Source organism: Bombina bombina, chromosome 6 (genome assembly GCF_027579735.1).
Source record: "Bombina bombina isolate aBomBom1 chromosome 6, aBomBom1.pri, whole genome shotgun sequence".
NCBI lineage: Eukaryota > Metazoa > Chordata > Amphibia > Anura > Bombinatoridae > Bombina > Bombina bombina.
In genome coordinates, this window is record NC_069504.1 from 813,974,155 (window position 1) to 813,992,659 (window position 18,505).

At 40.7% G+C, this 18,505-nt stretch overlaps 1 protein-coding gene across 1 annotated transcript in view; it reads left to right on the plus strand.

Moving 5' to 3' along the window:
• Positions 1-684: 684 nt before the first annotated feature.
• MISP3 (MISP family member 3) overlaps positions 685-18,505 on the plus strand; it is a 166,116-nt gene continuing 148,295 nt past the window's right edge. Inside the window, exon 1 of the mRNA XM_053719458.1 lies at positions 685-1,194. The gene's annotated coding sequence lies outside the window, so the exon portion shown is untranslated. The remainder of the gene's footprint in view (positions 1,195-18,505) is intronic.

Below are 18,505 nucleotides of genomic sequence, written 5' to 3' on the forward strand. Positions count from 1 at the left end.
TTCCTCTATTTGTGTGGACGATCCCTTCCAGATGAACAATAAATCATATATATTCTGATGATAGAAATGGATATTGTTCAATTAAGGATGACCATTTCTAAAGACGTGGGACAGCTCCCACCAACCCATAAAAGGTTGACATAGGAGGGGGCAAACTTGGCCTCCATCTCTGTCCCACATCTTTGGAGGTAAAATATCCATGAAAAGGAAAATAGTTGTGACAAAGCAGACATGTATTACCCTTATGGTAAAATCCTCCCAATATTTGGTATATTTGTCCAAAAAGAACCTGACTGCTTTCAGACCTCAGTTGTGTAGAATGGGAGAATACAAACCCCCCACATCAATCAATCATGTAGAATCTTCAGCTCCCCCTCCACAACTCTTTGTGGGAGAAAAGATAGAAGAGGGTCTGAAGCCCACATGACTCGACAGTTCACCATTCTCAAGTTTATTTATTTCCCATTCCAGATCCAGTAAAGACATATAATATTTTGCCTCATTGAAGTTAAAATCAACCAATTGAGGACCAGGAGTAGAATACAATTCACATGAAAACTCAGATTCACTGTTAATTTGCAATTTGCTTGGAACATTTCATCACACTGCACCAAGGAGTCCTCAGCACAGATCATATTTAACATAGTGACTGGCAGGATCTCACAGTACGTTGAAACAGACGCTGTCTGTCAAGAAATCCACTGTCTTACACAGACGCTGTCTGTTGGAAGTCCTCACAGCCCCTGCATCGCGACATCACCTGTGGTAAACTACTATCTACTGTTTTACACAGACGCTGTCTGTTGGAAGCCCTCACAGCCTCTACACAGCTATACCACTGTTTTACACAGACACTGTTTATTGGAAGCCCTCACAGCCTCTGCATCGCTATATCAATTGTAGGAAACTACTATTTAGACGCTGTCTGTTTTAAATATTGCAACTAACACAGACGCTGTCTGTTGGAATTGCAGCACTCAGTTACAGGCGCTATCTGTTTGAACTATCATTAATCGTTACTCACCAATCCCAAGATTTGGATTGTGAGCTGAATCAGCTGTATTCTTTTCCTCCTATAAACTCTTTGGAGTGAATTACAACACCTACGTTCTCCATCTAACCTTTGTTAGCGGTTGGGATTGATATAACTGCATACCCTCCCAAAAGGACTATTTTGGCTCATGTTTCATTAAGGTACTGTTCACCGTTCTGAAAGACTATTAATTAGACTTGCACCTACCTCTTTAAGAGATGCACCTTTAATTTTAAGGAATTTTTTATAGTCATTGTTCAGAAAATATTGTTTCTTTAATTGTTCTTTACCCAGTGTTATTTTATGTAAGTTAATACCTTGCAAGGTTTAGTGTTTTTATGTTTTATTCGTCCTACCAGTTTAATAAAGTGATCACATTTTACATTTTATACAATACATTGGTTATCATACATTATTACTTATATCCCTTTCTCATTTTGCTATTAATTTAGCGCTCACCTTATTGTTTGTTCTCACTATTAATATATTTACATCTGGAGGAAGGTTGTAATTTTTAGGTGTAGCTATTATTGAGTTTTAGAAGTTTTCACCTCATATTGTTGTTTTCTGTCCTGATACAGATACATGTGGTTATGTATTTCTCTCTGAGGGCCTGTTATTCAAAACCTTGACTAAGAATTCTTGTTGGTATGGCGAGGCGCTTAAATTTTATCTTGAGATATGTTTATGTTGCAATGTAGTGTTATTTATGTGAAGCAGAAACGTTACAATACAAGGTCTAAGAAAATCCCAAAGATTTTGTGTGATTTCTCTCCATGCTGGCAAGGCTTTGAATATCAGGCCCTGAATGTGAATTTATCTGGACTTCTGACAAATTGGCGGTCTTCCTTCTGGTCTGGTACACTGATGTTTAACTGGAACATTACTACTCTCTCTTGACTGAATGATTGGTCTATTTTGGGGAAACTCTCCTGGATAACCTTTACCTTCTATCTGGGCAGGCTAGCTTCCTTCTGTCCTCAAGATGTACCAGGCAGTCCCATATCCACTACTATCTCTTCCTCATTAACTATAAGATCTTCACGTGCCTAATTTAGTAGGGTAGAAACCTGACCTTTGATGATGAAAAATCCGTATCTAAGAAGGTAACTTGTTTAACTCATATGGTCACTCAGAGTTTCTTGGTATATCTTTTGACTCTTTTTTATTAACATTATTTGACCACATGTAGACCATATCATTATAGTTCAATATGTCTCTGTCAATTTTTTTACCTTTAAAGAGTCAATATCCTTTTTAGCTAATGTTACTGTCTCATTTAAAGGTACAGTTAACTGTAAAATAGTTTTCTCCTTAATGTGTTCCCAAACATTTTTTATATTAGCTGCAACGTATAAAATGGATGAGAAATTGCTCATTTATGCTTCATTTTGCTAATTAAATAACTTGATTTGTTCTTTGAAACCACAGCCCATCAAAACAAGCTAAGCTTGCAAACAGATCAGATCTTGTTATATTATTACTCAAATGGTTCCCTTTCTTATCTATGTCTCTCTACAATATTTAGAAAGAACAATTGAAAATTAACATTTTAGAGCTTTATCTCTTACACCTCCCACTGGAAGTGTAATTTCTTCTGCTGTCTGTGCTTACATAGTTTGTCAATAGCCTATACCTAGGTATAGAAACTTTCAGTAAAGGAAGGGGTACTACAGGCTAAATCAACTATTTCCAATGTCAGTATAAAGGCTAAAGAGCTATTTGTAAGCAATTTAATATACGCCAGCTGGAAAAATGGATCATTGGGAACAAATTAAAGGAGAGAAAATTTTGGGGTAAACTGTCCCTTTAAGATGTTGGCCAGTTTCTTCTAGTTTTGATGTGTCACAAAGTTATTCATGTCCCCTTGGAGGTTAGTAATGTCAGTCCGTAATTTTAATTGTTGTTTCTTGTATGTTATAAGCATGTACATCAGTCTGACTGAGCATTCTGTTAGTATAGAGTTCCAGTTTTTAACTAGCTCCTGGTCTGTAGCAACAAATGTGGGAAACGTCTGCAATCGTAATCCCCATGGAATCATATTTAGGGACAGATACTTCTCCATGAGATTAATATCCCACCTGACCTTATCCTCTTTTACGGTCTCCATTTTCAAAAAGACATCTGAAATGGTCACCCTGCGTGTCTTTTCTGAGAACAAGTCCTCTAATGAGGGTCTTGAACGGTCCAACTCTGTAATAGCTCTAAATGAAAAAAGGTACTAAAATTTCCATGCTTGCTCAAAAGAGTATTCGAAAATAATGTATATAGTATAGTGGGGAAAAAGCTGTTTTTAAAAAAACAAAAACAAATTCTCTTATATATTGCACCAAAAATACAAAAAGGCCAGAATGAAGAAAGAACAAGTGGGGAGAATAAGCAATAGTGACTTTATAATCAAATAGTACAAGAATGGTCAAATCAACCACTACTAGACCCATTGTTTACCAATAATAAATATTACAGGACTTTGTACCTTCAGTTTTGGAGCGTGATTCTCTTCTCCACTTTTACCACGGTCTAAATGCCGGGCCAATTTCAGCGGCTCCTCCATTGAACAATGACACCACCGACACCATTCAGGCTGCCTTAAAGGGACAGTCAACACCAGAATTTTTGTTGTTTTAAAAGATAGATAATCCCTTTATTACCCATTCCCCAGTTTTGCATAACCAACACAGTTATAATAATACACTTTTTACCTCTGTGATTACCTCTGTATCTAAGCATCTTCTGACAGCCCCCTGATCACATGACATTTTATTTATTATCTTTTGACTTTCATTTTAGCCAATTAGTGCAGTGTCTGCCACTATCCATGGGCGTGCTCACAATGTTATCTATAGGGTTTACCTGAACTAGCTCTCCCCTGCTGTGAAAAGCAAATACAAAAGCATGTGATTAGAGGCGGCCTTCAAGGGCATAGAAATTATCATATGAGCCTTCCTAGGTCTAGCTTTCAACTAAGAATACCAAAAGAACAAAGCAAAATTGGTGATAAAAGTAAATTGGAAAGTTGTTTAAAATTACATGCCCTATTTGAAAAATGAAAGTTTTTTTTGGACTTGACTGTCCCTTTAATTGTGCACTTTACAAATCCGGCGGTTCCTCCGCTCGGCATACACTGGCCTTGTTGAGCCTTGTTGTACCAGAAATGACACCAGGAAGATGTCTTTCTGTCTCAGCAGAACCAGAACAAACAATTTTTGCCCAGAGGGAATTGTGGGTAACCGTTTGAAAAATATTCTCCACTTAGAAAATGTATATGTGGAACCGGCTAACCCCCTGGTCAGAATTTGCACAGTTAAGGAAACAAGAATGTGTGGATCATGAATGAAAAAATATAGAAAGTTTATTCAAGCATAAAAAACATATAAAAGGGAAAAAAAAGAAGAGGAAATGGGCTAACGCGTTTTGGCTTGCGCCATCATCAGAGACCTATGCACATGTCACACACCTGCATTTAAATACCCTGTGCATACTTCTAATTGGACAGAATAACACCCATACAATTTCATATGCTTAACAGCCATGCTGTTGGGTTTGCAGGGCGGAACACAACTATTGCTCTCCAGCAGCCCTATTCATGTGATATATTCAGAAGCACAATACATGTTCCTCCCTGTGCACACTGCATCATGTGCAACTTATAACTGTTGAGGTTAATATGGCTGAGGTGGCATCCCTGACTGTCTGAGGTGAAAAAATTGCATCCCTGTATTGTTGCAGTAATTAATGCATCTGAGAATGCGTCACTTATGTGACAACATATGCATATTATTTCTGACATAAACCGTAACTTGAGTAACTAGTACCTCTGTACTGTGCTGTTAGATTTCAGAGCTCATTGTCCTTATTTCCTGCTATTAAAAATACACCAGGACACAGGCTTTTCACCTCTTCTACATCAATGTCATCTTAAAGGGACAGTATACACTTATTTTCATATAACTGCATGTAATAGACACTACTATAAAGAATAAGATGCACAGATACTGATATAAAAATCCAGTATAAAACTGTTTAAAAACTTACTTAAAAGCTCTCAGTTTAGCTCTGTTGAAAAGGCAGTTGGAAAGCCCACTGCAAGTGGGAAATAAGACACTCCCCCCCTACCCTTCTTTTGCATATGAAAAGACCCTTTACACAAACAGCAGCAAGCTGGAGAAGGTATCTGATGGTATTCTCATAAAACTTTGGGGCTTGGTTAGGAGTCTGAAAATCAGAGCAATGTTATTTAAAAATAAGCACAACTATACATTTAAAAAAAAAAAAAACTTTATGTGCTATATAAATAGATCATCTACAAAACATTCATGCAAAGAAAAAATGAGTGTATAATGTGCCTTTAAGAGTGCAGTGGGAATTTTTGTGTGTGTCAGGCTATTAAGTGAGCTCTCTAGGTTGGCACTTTCTTTGAATCAGTAAACCTGTATTGTGAAAACTAGTTAGCTTTTTTTTTTAGATGTCAAATTAACACAAAGAAAAGAACATAGTGTACATTGTACGAGAATAATAAATTGAATCTGTAATTGCCAGAAATTAAAGTCACATATACCTGCTATATTAGCTCCTCAGTATGTAGACTTAAGAGGGCATGATAAGGGTATATGCCCACAGACAGAACTCCCCTAAAGCTCTCCTGTCTTTCAACATTATCTATCAAGTCTTGTTAGTACTTCTTTATAAAATAATTGTATTACAGTAAATTTTAGCTCGACAGCTATGCACAGTTCTGGATGTGAATGAGAGACCCAAATGATAAATCTAATTTAAAAAAAAAAATCATCAAGCCCAGAGAGAGAGAGGGCGAGGGAGGAAAAGATCACAGAAAATATAATATGAAACTCTTTCTTTCTTTTATACAATAATAACATACAATAATAGTTTGTACATTAAAAGACAGGAGCGATGCATTAAAGGGACACTGAACCCAAATTTTTTCTTTCGTGATTCAGATAGAGCATGCAATTTTAAGCAACTTTCTAATTTACTCCTATTATCAAATTTTCTTCATTCTCTTGGTATCTTTATTTGGAAAGCAAGAATGTAAGTTTAGATGAAGGCCCATTTTTGGTGAACAACCTGGGTTGTTCTTGCTGATTGGTGGATTAATTTAACCAACCTATAAACAAGTACTGTCCAGGTTTCTAAACCAAAAAATAGCTCAGATGCCTTCTTTTTCAGAAAAGGATAGCAAGAGATCGAAGAAAAACTGATAATAGGAGTGAATTAAAAAGTTGCTTAAAATTGCATGCTCTATCTGAATCACGAAAGAAAAAAATTGGGTTCAGTGTCCCTTTAAGTTTAATTAATTAATTCCAGTCCAGTCAAAAGAACATATTTTAGAGTTCAGCACTATTAGTTATTGCAAATTATTAATTTTAATTATTCATTAAACCAGCTCCTACTTAAGCAATTTTTTTTATTTGGAGGCAAGAATTACACAGATGATCAGCACTGCGCAACATCAGATCTGTTTGCTGGTATCTTCCTTTCCACTGTACACAGAAATATATAATGCCCAACCCCTGCAAGTTTTATAGAATATTTGCATCCTTTATAGTTCTCACAACTGTGCAATTAGCTATCAACTGCTTCCTGAAAGTAATAAAGCACAGTGTTTAAAGCCCTTTCTGTCTGAATTCACACAATATATTCTAGCAAGGCACACATTTTAACCATCTCTTAGCAGTTATCCACATAGGGTAGTCATTTAATACATATTCAGTCATACTCCACTAGGAATTTAATACCTCTTGTCCATTATCCCACCCAGCTCAATGTTTACATTTCCAAATAGACGGTATCCAATGTTTCAGTCGCCTTCCTCTGTGGCAACAAGAAGTTGGAAGTGTGCAGCCATAGGCCTAGATTTGGAGTTCGGCGGTAGCCGTCAAAACCAGCGTTAGAGGCTCCTAACGCTGGTTTTGGCCGCCCGCTGGTATTTGGAGTCAGTGATTAAAGGGTCTAACGCTCACTTTTCAGCCGGCACTTTTCCATACCGCAGATCCCCCTATGCCATTTGCGTATCCTATCTTTTCAATGGGATCTTTCTAATGCCAGTATTTAGAGTCGTTTCTGAAGTGAGCGTTAGAGCTCTAACGACAAAATTCCAGCCGCCTGAAAATAGCAGGAGTTAAGAGCTTTCTGGCTAACGCCGGTTCATAAAGCTCTTAACTACTGTACCCTAAAGTACACTAACACCCATAAACTACCTATGTACCCCTAAACCGAGGTCCCCCCACATCGCCGTCACTCGATTAAAATTTTTAACCCCTAATCTGCCGACCGCCACCTACGTTATACTTATGTACCCCTAATCTGCTGCCCACAACACCGCCGACCCCTGTATTATATTTATTAACCCCTAACCTGCCCCCCACAACGTTGCCGCCAGCTACTTAAAATAATTAACCCCTAATCTTCCGACCGCAAAGCGCCGCCACCTACGTTATCCTTATGTACCCCTAATCTGCTGCCCCTAACACCGCCGACCCCTATATTATATTTATTAACCCCTAATCTGCCCCCCTCAACGTCGCCGACACCTGCCTACACTTATTAACCCCTAATCTGCCGAGCGGACCTGAGCGCTACTATAATAAAGTTATTAACCCCTAACCCGCCTCACTAACCCTATCATAAATAGTATTAACCCCTAATCTGCCCTCCCTAACATCGCCGACACCTACCTTCAATTATTAACCCCTAATCTGACGACCGGAGCTCACCGCTATTCTAATAAATTGATTAACCCCTAAAGCTAAGTCTAACCCTAACACTAACACCCCTCTAACTTAAATATAATTTACATCTAACGAAATTAATTAACTCTTATTAAATAACTTATTCCTATTTAAAGCTAAATACTTACCTGTAAAATAAATCCTAATATAGCTACAATATAAATTATAATTATATTATAGCTATTTTAGGATTAATATTTATTTTACAGGCAACTTGGTATTTATTTTAACTAGGTACAATAGCTATTAAATAGTTAAGAACTATTTAATAGCTACCTAGTTAAAATAATAACAAATTTACCTGTAAAATAAATCCTAACCTAAGATATAATTAAACCTAACACTACCCTATCAATAAAATAATTAAATAAACTACCTACAATTACCTACAATTAACCTAACACTACACTATCAATAAATTAATTAAACACAATTGCTACAAATAAATACAATTAAATAAACTAGCTAAAGTACAAAAAATAAAAAAGAACTAAGTTACAAAAAATAAAAAAATATTTACAAACATAAGAAAAATATTACAACAATTTTAAACTAATTACACCTACTCTAAGCCCCCTAATAAAATAACAAAGCCCCCCAAAATAAAAAATTCCCTACCCTATTCTAAATTAAAAAAGTTACAAGCTCTTTTACCTTACCAGCCCTGAACAGGGCCCTTTGCGGGGCATGCCCCAAGAATTTCAGCTCTTTTGCCTGTAAAAGAATAAATACAATACCCCCCCCCAACATTACAACCCACCACCCACATACCCCTAATCTAACCCAAACCCCCCTTAAATAAACCTAACACTAAGCCCCTGAAGATCTTCCTACCTTGTCTTCACCATACCAGGTTCACCGATCCGTCCTGGCTCCAACATCTTCATCCAACCCAAGCGGGGGTTGGCGATCCATCATCCGGTGCTGAAGAGGTCCAGAAGAGGCTCCAAAGTCTTCCTCCTATCCGGCAAGAAGAGGACATCCGGACCGGCAAAGATCTTCTCCAAGCGGCATCTTCGATCTTCTTCCATCCGGTGCGGAGCGGGTCCATCTTGAAGCAGGCGACGCGGATCCATCCTCTTCTTCCGTTGTCTCCCGACTAATGACGGTTCCTTTAAGGGACGTCATCCAAGATGGCGTCCCTCGAATTCCGATTGGCTGATAGGATTCTATCAGCCAATCGGAATTAAGGTAGGAATTTTCTGATTGGCTGATGGAATCAGCCAATCAGAATCAAGTTCAATCCGATTGGCTGATCCAATCAGCCAATCAGATTGAGCTCGCATTCTATTGGCTGATCGGAACAGCCAATAGAATGCGAGCTCAATCTGATTGGCTGATTGGATCAGCCAATCGGATTGAACTTGATTCTGATTGGCTGATTCCATCAGCCAATCAGAAAATTCCTACCTTAATTCCGATTGGCTGATAGAATCCTATCAGCCAATCGGAATTCGAGGGACGCCATCTTGGATGACGTCCCTTAAAGGAACCGTCATTAGTCGGGAGACAACGGAAGAAGAGGATGGATCCGCGTCGCCTGCTTCAAGATGGACCCGCTCCGCACCGGATGGAAGAAGATCGAAGATGCCGCTTGGAGAAGATCTTTGCCGGTCCGGATGTCCTCTTCTTGCCGGATAGGAGGAAGACTTTGGAGCCTCTTCTGGACCTCTTCAGCACCGGATGATGGATCGCCAACCCCCGCTTGGGTTGGATGAAGATGTTGGAGCCAGGACGGATCGGTGAACCTGGTATGGTGAAGACAAGGTAGGAAGATCTTCAGGGGCTTAGTGTTAGGTTTATTTAAGGGGGGTTTGGGTTAGATTAGGGGTATGTGGGTGGTGGGTTGTAATGTTGGGGGGGGTATTGTATTCATTCTTTTACAGGCAAAAGAGCTGAAATTCTTGGGGCATGCCCCGCAAAGGGCCCTGTTCAGGGCTGGTAAGGTAAAAGAGCTTGTAACTTTTTTAATTTAGAATAGGGTAGGGAATTTTTTATTTTGGGGGGCTTTGTTATTTTATTAGGGGGCTTAGAGTAGGTGTAATTAGTTTAAAATTGTTGTAATATTTTTCTTATGTTTGTAAATATTTTTTTATTTTTTGTAACTTAGTTCTTTTTTATTTTTTGTACTTTAGCTAGTTTATTTAATTGTATTTATTTGTAGCAATTGTGTTTAATTAATTTATTGATAGTGTAGTGTTAGGTTAATTGTAGGTAATTGTAGGTAGTTTATTTAATTATTTTATTGATAGGGTAGTGTTAGGTTTAATTATAACTTAGGTTAGGATTTATTTTACAGGTAAATTTGTTATTATTTTAACTAGGTAACTATTAAATAGTTCTTAACTATTTAATAGCTATTGTACCTAGTTAAAATAATTACAAAGTTGCCTGTAAAATAAATATTAATCCTAAAATAGCTACAATGTAATTATAATTTATATTGTAGCTATATTAGGATTTATTTTACAGGTAAGTATTTAGCTTTAAATAGGAATCATTTATTTAATAAGAGTTAATTTATTTCGTTAGATGTAAATTATATTTAAGTTAGGGGGGTGTTAGTGTTAGGGTTAGACTTAGCGTTAGGGGTTAATACATTTATTAGAATAGCGGTGAGCTTCGCTCGGAAGATTAGGGGTTAATAATTGAAGGTAGGTGTCGGCGATGTTAGGGAGGGCAGATTAGGGGTTAATACTATTTATGATAGGGTTAGTGAGGCGGATTAGGGGTTAATAACTTTATTATAGTAGCGCTCAGGTCCGCTCGGCAGATTAGGGGTTAATAAGTGTAGGCAGGTGTCAGCGACGTTGAGGGGGGCAGATTAGGGGTTAATAAATATAATATAGGGGTCGGCGATGTTAGGGCAGCAGATTAGGGGTACATAGGGATAACGTAGGTTGCGGCGGTTTACGGAGCGGCAGATTAGGGGTTAAAAAAAATATGCAGGTGTCAGCGATAGCGCGGGCAGCAGATTAGGGGTTAATAAGTGTAAGGTTAGGGGTGTTTAGATTCGGGGTACATGTTAGAGTGTTAGGTGCAGACGTAGGAAGTGTTTCCCCATAGGAAACAATGGGGCTGCGTTAGGAGCTGAACGCTGCTTTTTTGCAGGTGTTAGGTTTTTTTTTCAGCTCAAACAGTCCCATTGTTTCCTATGGGGGAATCGTGCATGAGCACGTTTTTGAGGCTGGCCGCGTCCGTAAGCACCGCTGGTATCGAGAGTTGCATTTGCGGTAAAAATGCTCTACGCTCCTTTTTTGGAGCCTAACGCAGCATTTGTTTGAACTCTCGATACCAGAGTTAATTTTATGGTGCGGCCAGAAAAAAGCCCGCGGAGCGTTAACAGCCCTTTTACCGCCAAACTCCAAATCTAGGCCATAAGATATTTAAATTGTGCGCTATACAGACTCTAAGTGGCTTTATAACTTGCTCGATATTGCTGGACTGAGCGCAAATTGATATTACAAAGAAGAATAACTGCAGAATGTTTGGCGTGGCCGACATCCCTTTAGCACATCCTATACTTGCTTGTGCAGAAGGTGTACAATCCTTCCTGATGCCGGGGAGCCTTTTTATAAGTACAGGTTGCAAGTCCATCTTAGCTATCCTTTAAAATCACTATGTAGAGCAGCATCTATATTATTACTATTGCTTACTAGTACTGAGTTACTTTGGAGGGGTTAAAAAATTTTTTTGCACCAGTGTCCGCTATTGGCGCTAAACATTGCTCATATTACAGCAGAGCTAGAAAATTTAGCTTGATTTGAGACCAGAAGCAAAGTTTTAGGGCTAGAATAAAAGTTTAACAAAACACATATAAAACATCTTAAAATTAAGTATTATACGTATATATATATATATATATATATATATATATATATATATATATATAAAAATATTCATTCCTATAAAGTCAGTAAAAAATCAGCACTCTCTGGACTTGGCAAAAGGTGCAAAAAAATGCCTTTAAATAAGTGACCTTTCAGGGAATATACCCCTTCATCAGACCCTGGCCATACACCCCTCTATGGGAAACTTAACCATTAACTTATCTATATACATAATTAATGTTTAATATAAACCATTATCATTTCTAATGTAGAAATAAAAACACAACAACTTCTTGTGGTTGTAAAACCCACAGGTCATGTTTATTGTGGCAACACAGGAACCCAACGAAACAGCACAAATAACATGGACCCGGGGGGCAGCAATCAGGTACTAGTAACCCATGCTAACAAGCCAGGCATTACCAGGGAAACAGGAAAGTAATCAGAGCATAGCTCAATACTAGGATGGCATAGGGAGTTCTCGGCTTCGGATAGCATGGACAGGGGACCCCCAAGACGCGTGTCTGAGGACTTCACCCCTGCCAGGAGTAGCCGACACTACCTAGATCACATCCTTCTCCCCTGACACTGCCCAACCGCCAGCGTGCTAACCAACCACTCCAAACCATTAGAACCAGTCACCAGGGTCAACTAGGTGCAAACCACATTGAACACCTGGGGAGCTGAAACATAACGTTCTTGGTCTTGTAGAAATTGGCTGGCTAGCCCTCTTCATGCAACGGACTTCCCTAACACTAAAGGAATCACCCTAGTGATGGATCCTATTATTGATTGCCGCTTAGGACTTACATAGGGAGGGATAGGGTGGGGAAACATCAAAGGAACAAGCAGAAAGAGGATTTGGACTTCCTGTACAGGTCTTATGAAAGGAAACCCAAACCCCTCCTCTCTTAACTGCAACATTTGTTTCACACACACACAATACACTCCCACTCCTCGGTCTTGGCCTTAATTCTTATGTGCATTCTAGGCAATTTGCCTTACATTTACTTAAGGGATTAAATGCCATACACTCCTCTATAGGAAACTTAACCATTAACTTAACTATATACATAAATAACGTTTAATATAAACCATTATCAATTCTAATGTAGAAATAAAAACACAACAACTTCTTGTGGTTGTAAAACCCGCAGGTCATGTTTATTGTGGCAACACAAAAAAAACAACGAAACAGCACAAATAACATGGACCCAGGGGGCGGCAATCAGGTACTAGCTAATGCGTAGTAACCCATGCTAACAAGCTGGGCAGTATCAGGGAAATAGAGTAAGCAGAGCGTAGCTCAATACTAGGATGGCATAGGGAGTTCTCGGCTTCGGATTGCACGGACAGGGGACCCCCCAGATGCGTGTCTAAGGACTTCACCCCTGCCCGGAAGTAGCTGTCACTCTACCTAGATCACATCCTGTCCCCAGGCACTGCCCAACCGCCACAAGATCACCAAATATTCAGGGCAACTCTTGATGCCACCAACAACTCACACAAATAGGAGTAGTGTTCGCCTCAAATCCTCTATAAAAAGGAACATGCCATGGTCGGTCAAATGTACCCCGACGCCTCTGTAGAGGCTATGATCGGCTGCCATGTCCCTTTGCTCCACAACAAAGCCTCTTAGCTTGAACACCAACTTTCTAACAACCCTGTTCAGCTTTTTCCTGACCTGAAATGCTGCCCTGTGGTTGGCCATATGCCTCCATGTCAATCGCAGGATAATATTCGACCACCCGATTCTCACACCAGGCATCCAGACCTTGAATGTACGCAGGCCTGACTGGATCACTGCACTTAAATCCCGTCAAGACATGGGGTTTCTCCCATAGCCTCACAGCTTCCTGCAACAATCCAGGCAGACTGGCCCAGCAAAGGCTTCTCCTCCCTAGGCACCTAACCACGACCCTAGAGGAAGAAAATCCCAATGGCTGTCCTCCTGGTCTCAATGAAGCACGGATGGCTGTCCAGTGTACAAACGAATGGCCCACGATCCAAACCCGCAGCGGACCTTTGTTAGGCCCTATAAAAGAAATAACTGTTACAATCAATCCAAAAACAGTGAAATGTCACACCATTAATATTGTCCTAACTTAGCAGTGGGATAAAAGGGGTTTCACATATATTTGATACCTTCTCGACTTCCACCTCCCCAATGCTTGTAATACGATCAGCAGACCAGCCTAAAGCTGCCACCATCATAGCTGTGCCAACCCTAAAGGAATGAGGTGCAATAGTACTTGAGTTCAAACCTGCCTTTTCAGCAGCCCATCCCAAGACCCTATGAAATTGAAATCTGGTTAGAAGGGCACTATCCTGGTGAGTTAGAAACCTGTGAAAAACCACTAGACGCACGTCTGAGAAGGCCTTCAACAAGGTATAAGGGCAACTAGGTGATCTCTGATGGGTAGGAAGTGATTACCAATAACAAAGCACCCCCTTCAGCAAACCTCACATGATCGCACAATACCCCCCCAACTTTGGCATTTCTTGATTGTGGCACAAGCTCGCCTTCTCTAATTCCCCGTAGAATTTGATGAACCAAAAATGTTGGAAGAGTCTGTCAAGGTAAACAACTTACAGAAAAAATAAACCCCTGACAAGTCAACCTTACCGCACCTTTTTTAGCCGGCTTGCCCGTTAGCTCTACGAGCCATTGCAACAGCAAATCTTGCTCACTTGCGCAGGATGAGAAGCCCTGTACTTCACAAAAGAAAACCCATTCCTCCCAATGCCTCATGTATGATTTCCAGGTGGAAGGTGCCAGGGATGCCCTCAGTAGCGGTATCAGTGACTGCCATCCAGCACTACCTGCCAAAGAAAAGGAGGACATTGAACACCGTGAGTCGCAGTGCTTGGTGCAGCAGTCCTGAAAATGTCCCATTGAAAGTGGGAAAGAACATCTGCTATAATTTAAGGAACCCCAGGGACATGTCTCATCTGAAACTCAAAGTTCAGCTTAAGACATCCCAAGACCAGGAGCCTTAAATATCTTATCACCACTGGGGACAATGAAGATAGATTATTGTTTGCTAAAACAACACTTATGTTGTCTGTCCAAAAAACACTGATCTGTCCCTCAATCCATCACCCCATATCTCCAATGCAACCAATATGGGGAAGAGCTCTAAGAGGCAAATGTTCCTGGTAAGCGCTCTTTCCTTCCATTCATCCGGCCATAGCTCTGCGCTCCACTTAGGTAAGCCTCGTACCCAAAAGATCCCGCACTGTCTGTGAATAAATGAATGGAATGATTGGACATCACAGGTTTACGCCAAATGCAAACTCCATTGAAGTCCCTAAGAAACTTATCCCAGACCTGGAGATCCTCTCTCATTTCTCTATTGACTGGAATCCTAGCCTTTGGGGAGGTTACCCCTGGTAACAAATTTCCATCTGTTTCAGGATCCGTTCCATCCATTGGGATAACCCGCCCTGCACAATTAAGCAGGCCCAGTAGTGATTGTAGTTCTTTAAGCAAACATGAAGTAGAAGAAGCAATTCTTCTAACTTAAGCTAGCATCTTCTGAATTTTATTTGCCAGTAGTCTACATTCTTTTGCAACTGAGTTAATTTCAATCCCAAGGAACATTAAACAGGTGCATGGCCCCTCAGTTTTGTCCTCTGCCAGCGGGAATCCAAATTTTGTCATCAACAGCCTCATGGTGTTTAATAACAGCTCACATTTCCTGGAACCCGGTCTTCCTACTACTAAGAAATCGTCCAGGTAATGAGCAATCCGATCTTCCCCCACATTTTCCGTCACAGCCCAATGTAAAAATGAACTAAAGGCCTCAAAGTAAGTGCAGGAAATCGAACATATCATCAGGAGACAATGATCAACATTATAGGATCCATTGAAAAAACAACCCATGAAGTAAAAAGAAGTTGGGTCAATGGGCAATAATCAGAAAGCTAATTCCACATCCAGTTTTGCCAGTAGAGCATCCCATCTTGTCGTCTGTACCACCATGAGTGCATTGTCAAAGGACTGGTAATGTACTGTGCTCAACTCTGGCAGAATGGCATCGTTAACCAACTTAACCTTGGGGAAGGAAAGGAGTTATATCATCCAAAACTTCCCCAGATCCTTCTTAGGCACCACTCCTAATGGGGAAATAACCAATCCCGTAATGCGACCCAGCGAAACTTCCTTACCCAACTTCTCCTTTAAAGCATCAGGGAACTGATATGCAGATTTTAAATTCCTGGGCATTGTGGAGCCTATAACCTTACTTTTGACAGGAATAATAAAGCCCCCATGAGGGCCTTCCCGCAACAATACAGCTGCCTCCCTGTCTAAGTACAAGGCGAGCCACGGTTCAATTGCGGCCACTTTCAACGCTGTGTCCGCCCTTACCTGTAGGAGTGCCTCTCTTCCATGGCTTGTCCTGTCACTCAATTTTCTTAATGCAATCTGCGGCTGGGTGAGGCCCTTCCGCAGTTGCAGCATGCATGCCGAAAGGAACACGATGTTCCCAAAACAGAATACTTGTCGTGGAATTTCCAGCACACTCTGGTCATGTGCCTCCAGAACATGGGTGATGGACGTACCTGAGTATTACTGACAGGAGGAGCAGGAGTCCCGGGGACCCATTAATAACCCAGCCAGGCCCAGAGCTGCCTCTTCACACATCCAAAATCCAAGAGAGGGTTACCTACCATTTTTCTCCGAAAGGCCTTGTCATAGTCACGCCAAGCTCCCTCCCGATAGTTCACCTCTATAATCTCCATGTTATCCATATACTTCAGGATGGCTAAATTCTGGTCGGGTCTCTTTTGCAAATAGCAAGAAGAGTATACCCGAAAGCATTTCCTCTACTCACGGAACAAATCCGGGCATTGGAACCTGTCTCATTTTCCACTCTTCTTTTGTCTCAAGGCTTCCAAATAGAGCTCAAAAATATCTAAATATTTACCCTCCTGAATGTGCCTCACTGTCTTAGTCTTTAAGTGTTTGTGGGGATCATAGGCGGATCAGGAGTGAGTATCTCTGTGAAGAGCAACCTTGCGGTTGGCAGGTCCACAAATATCAGTAAGGTTGGCCCTGGGTTGAGGTGCCCTTGCTGACATTTTTGAGGTAACAGGCTCTGAGGACCTTTGTAACCCTGTACAAGATGCTTCCTTATTCTCCACTAACCATCTAAGCATCTTGTGCATGCGTTTTTGCCCCTTAGCCTCTAATCCCAGAGATTTATCATTCTCGGACCCTGAGTTATCAGAGGATGACATGAAACCCCTAAACCCCACTGAAACTGAGGACTCACTGGCCTGGGTCGCCGTCCTAGATGGTAAAGGTGCACCAGCCGATGTCGATGAATGCTCATCCTCCAACAACATTGAATCAGCACCGCTCTCCGGCCAATCTCCTGGCCGCTGCCTAAATCACCCGTGGTAGCCATATCGTTATCCTGCAAAACAGAATACAAGAGGGGAGTACCATGTGGGGGAAGTTCAGCTCCACCCTTCCCACAATGCCTGTGCTACGCACTCCCACATTCTAGACACTCTAGACACACTTGTATGTTCTTGCTGCCCAACATTCTCCAGCACACCACTTTCATCATCAGAAAAATCCTGAATCTGATCACTAAAATGCACCACATTCGTAGCCTGGGGAGAAGGCTTCCTTTTATTCCAAATCAGAGCCACTTCCCAATCTAAGCTGTGGAACTGTGGGGTAGGACCTTGCTTAACAGCTTATCTAGTTAATACTCTGTTCTCAGATGTGCGAGCGCTACGCTGCCCTACACTATCTTTATTGCGTCTCATAATACCCCCAGATGTTCCCTCTCAAGACTCCACATTCATCACATTTTCATCAGCACCAATCCTTGTGGGCCCAAACTCCAAAACCACTCATGCTCACAGACCCCCGGAGGTTATGGTTGACCGCGCCCATGCGCTTTAATTGGTATTTGTGCTGCGTGAGCAGCGGGCCTGTGGGCTAGGCCTATTATCCCCCAATTGGTCAGCAATGGCTCCAATGTTTGCTTGCCCAATGCTCTCCTGGATAGAAACCGCTACCCCTTGGGACTCCCTCGTGGCCTACTCCATGAAGCCGAAGTTCCCCCCGCGGTACTCCTCTCTTACCTGTGTGATCGCGAGGGGAACTCGATGCACTCCTCTTCGTGGCCGGGCATTGAATGTCGTCACCGGAAGGGACGTCACAGGAAGTGCCGGCGGCTGAAATCCAGTGGTGGCATGTAGCGTGTTACATGAAACTTTAAAAAAAACTTTGCAGCAATACAATGAACTTTAGAACATCATTTTTTTATTAATTACTTAATTATAGCATTTTTCTCAAGTTTTCTCAGAATTTCACTTTAAATTTTCTTGTATTTGTACCCCGAGGGAATCATTGGAAGTCCTATCATGGCTACCCAGATAGGAATATGGCGTCCAGGGTCAGTGGTGCGCATTCACAGTTTATATAGTGCATGTAAATGCTTATTTCACTGCCCAAGCTTCAGCTTACTCAAGAGAACAAGACCTGCATAATCAGTCTCAGAGATTGTCACGGAGCGGCGCTTCAATAGGTACATATTAGAGCTCATATAGACTGAATCTCCCCTTGTAATAACGAGCATTGACAGACAATAATTTTAATATTATTAAAAGGACACTAAAGTAAAAATTAAACTTTAAGGATTCAGATAGAACATGCAATTTTAAACAACTTTCTAATTTACATCCATTAACAAAATGTGCACAGTCTTTCTATAATTACACTTTTTGAGTCACCAGCTCCTACTGAGCATGTGCAAGAATTTACAGAATACATGTATGTGCATTTGTGATTGGCTGATGGCTGTCACATGATACAGGGGGAGAGCAAATAGGCATAACTTTCAAAAATTGTCAGAAAAAAATCTACTACT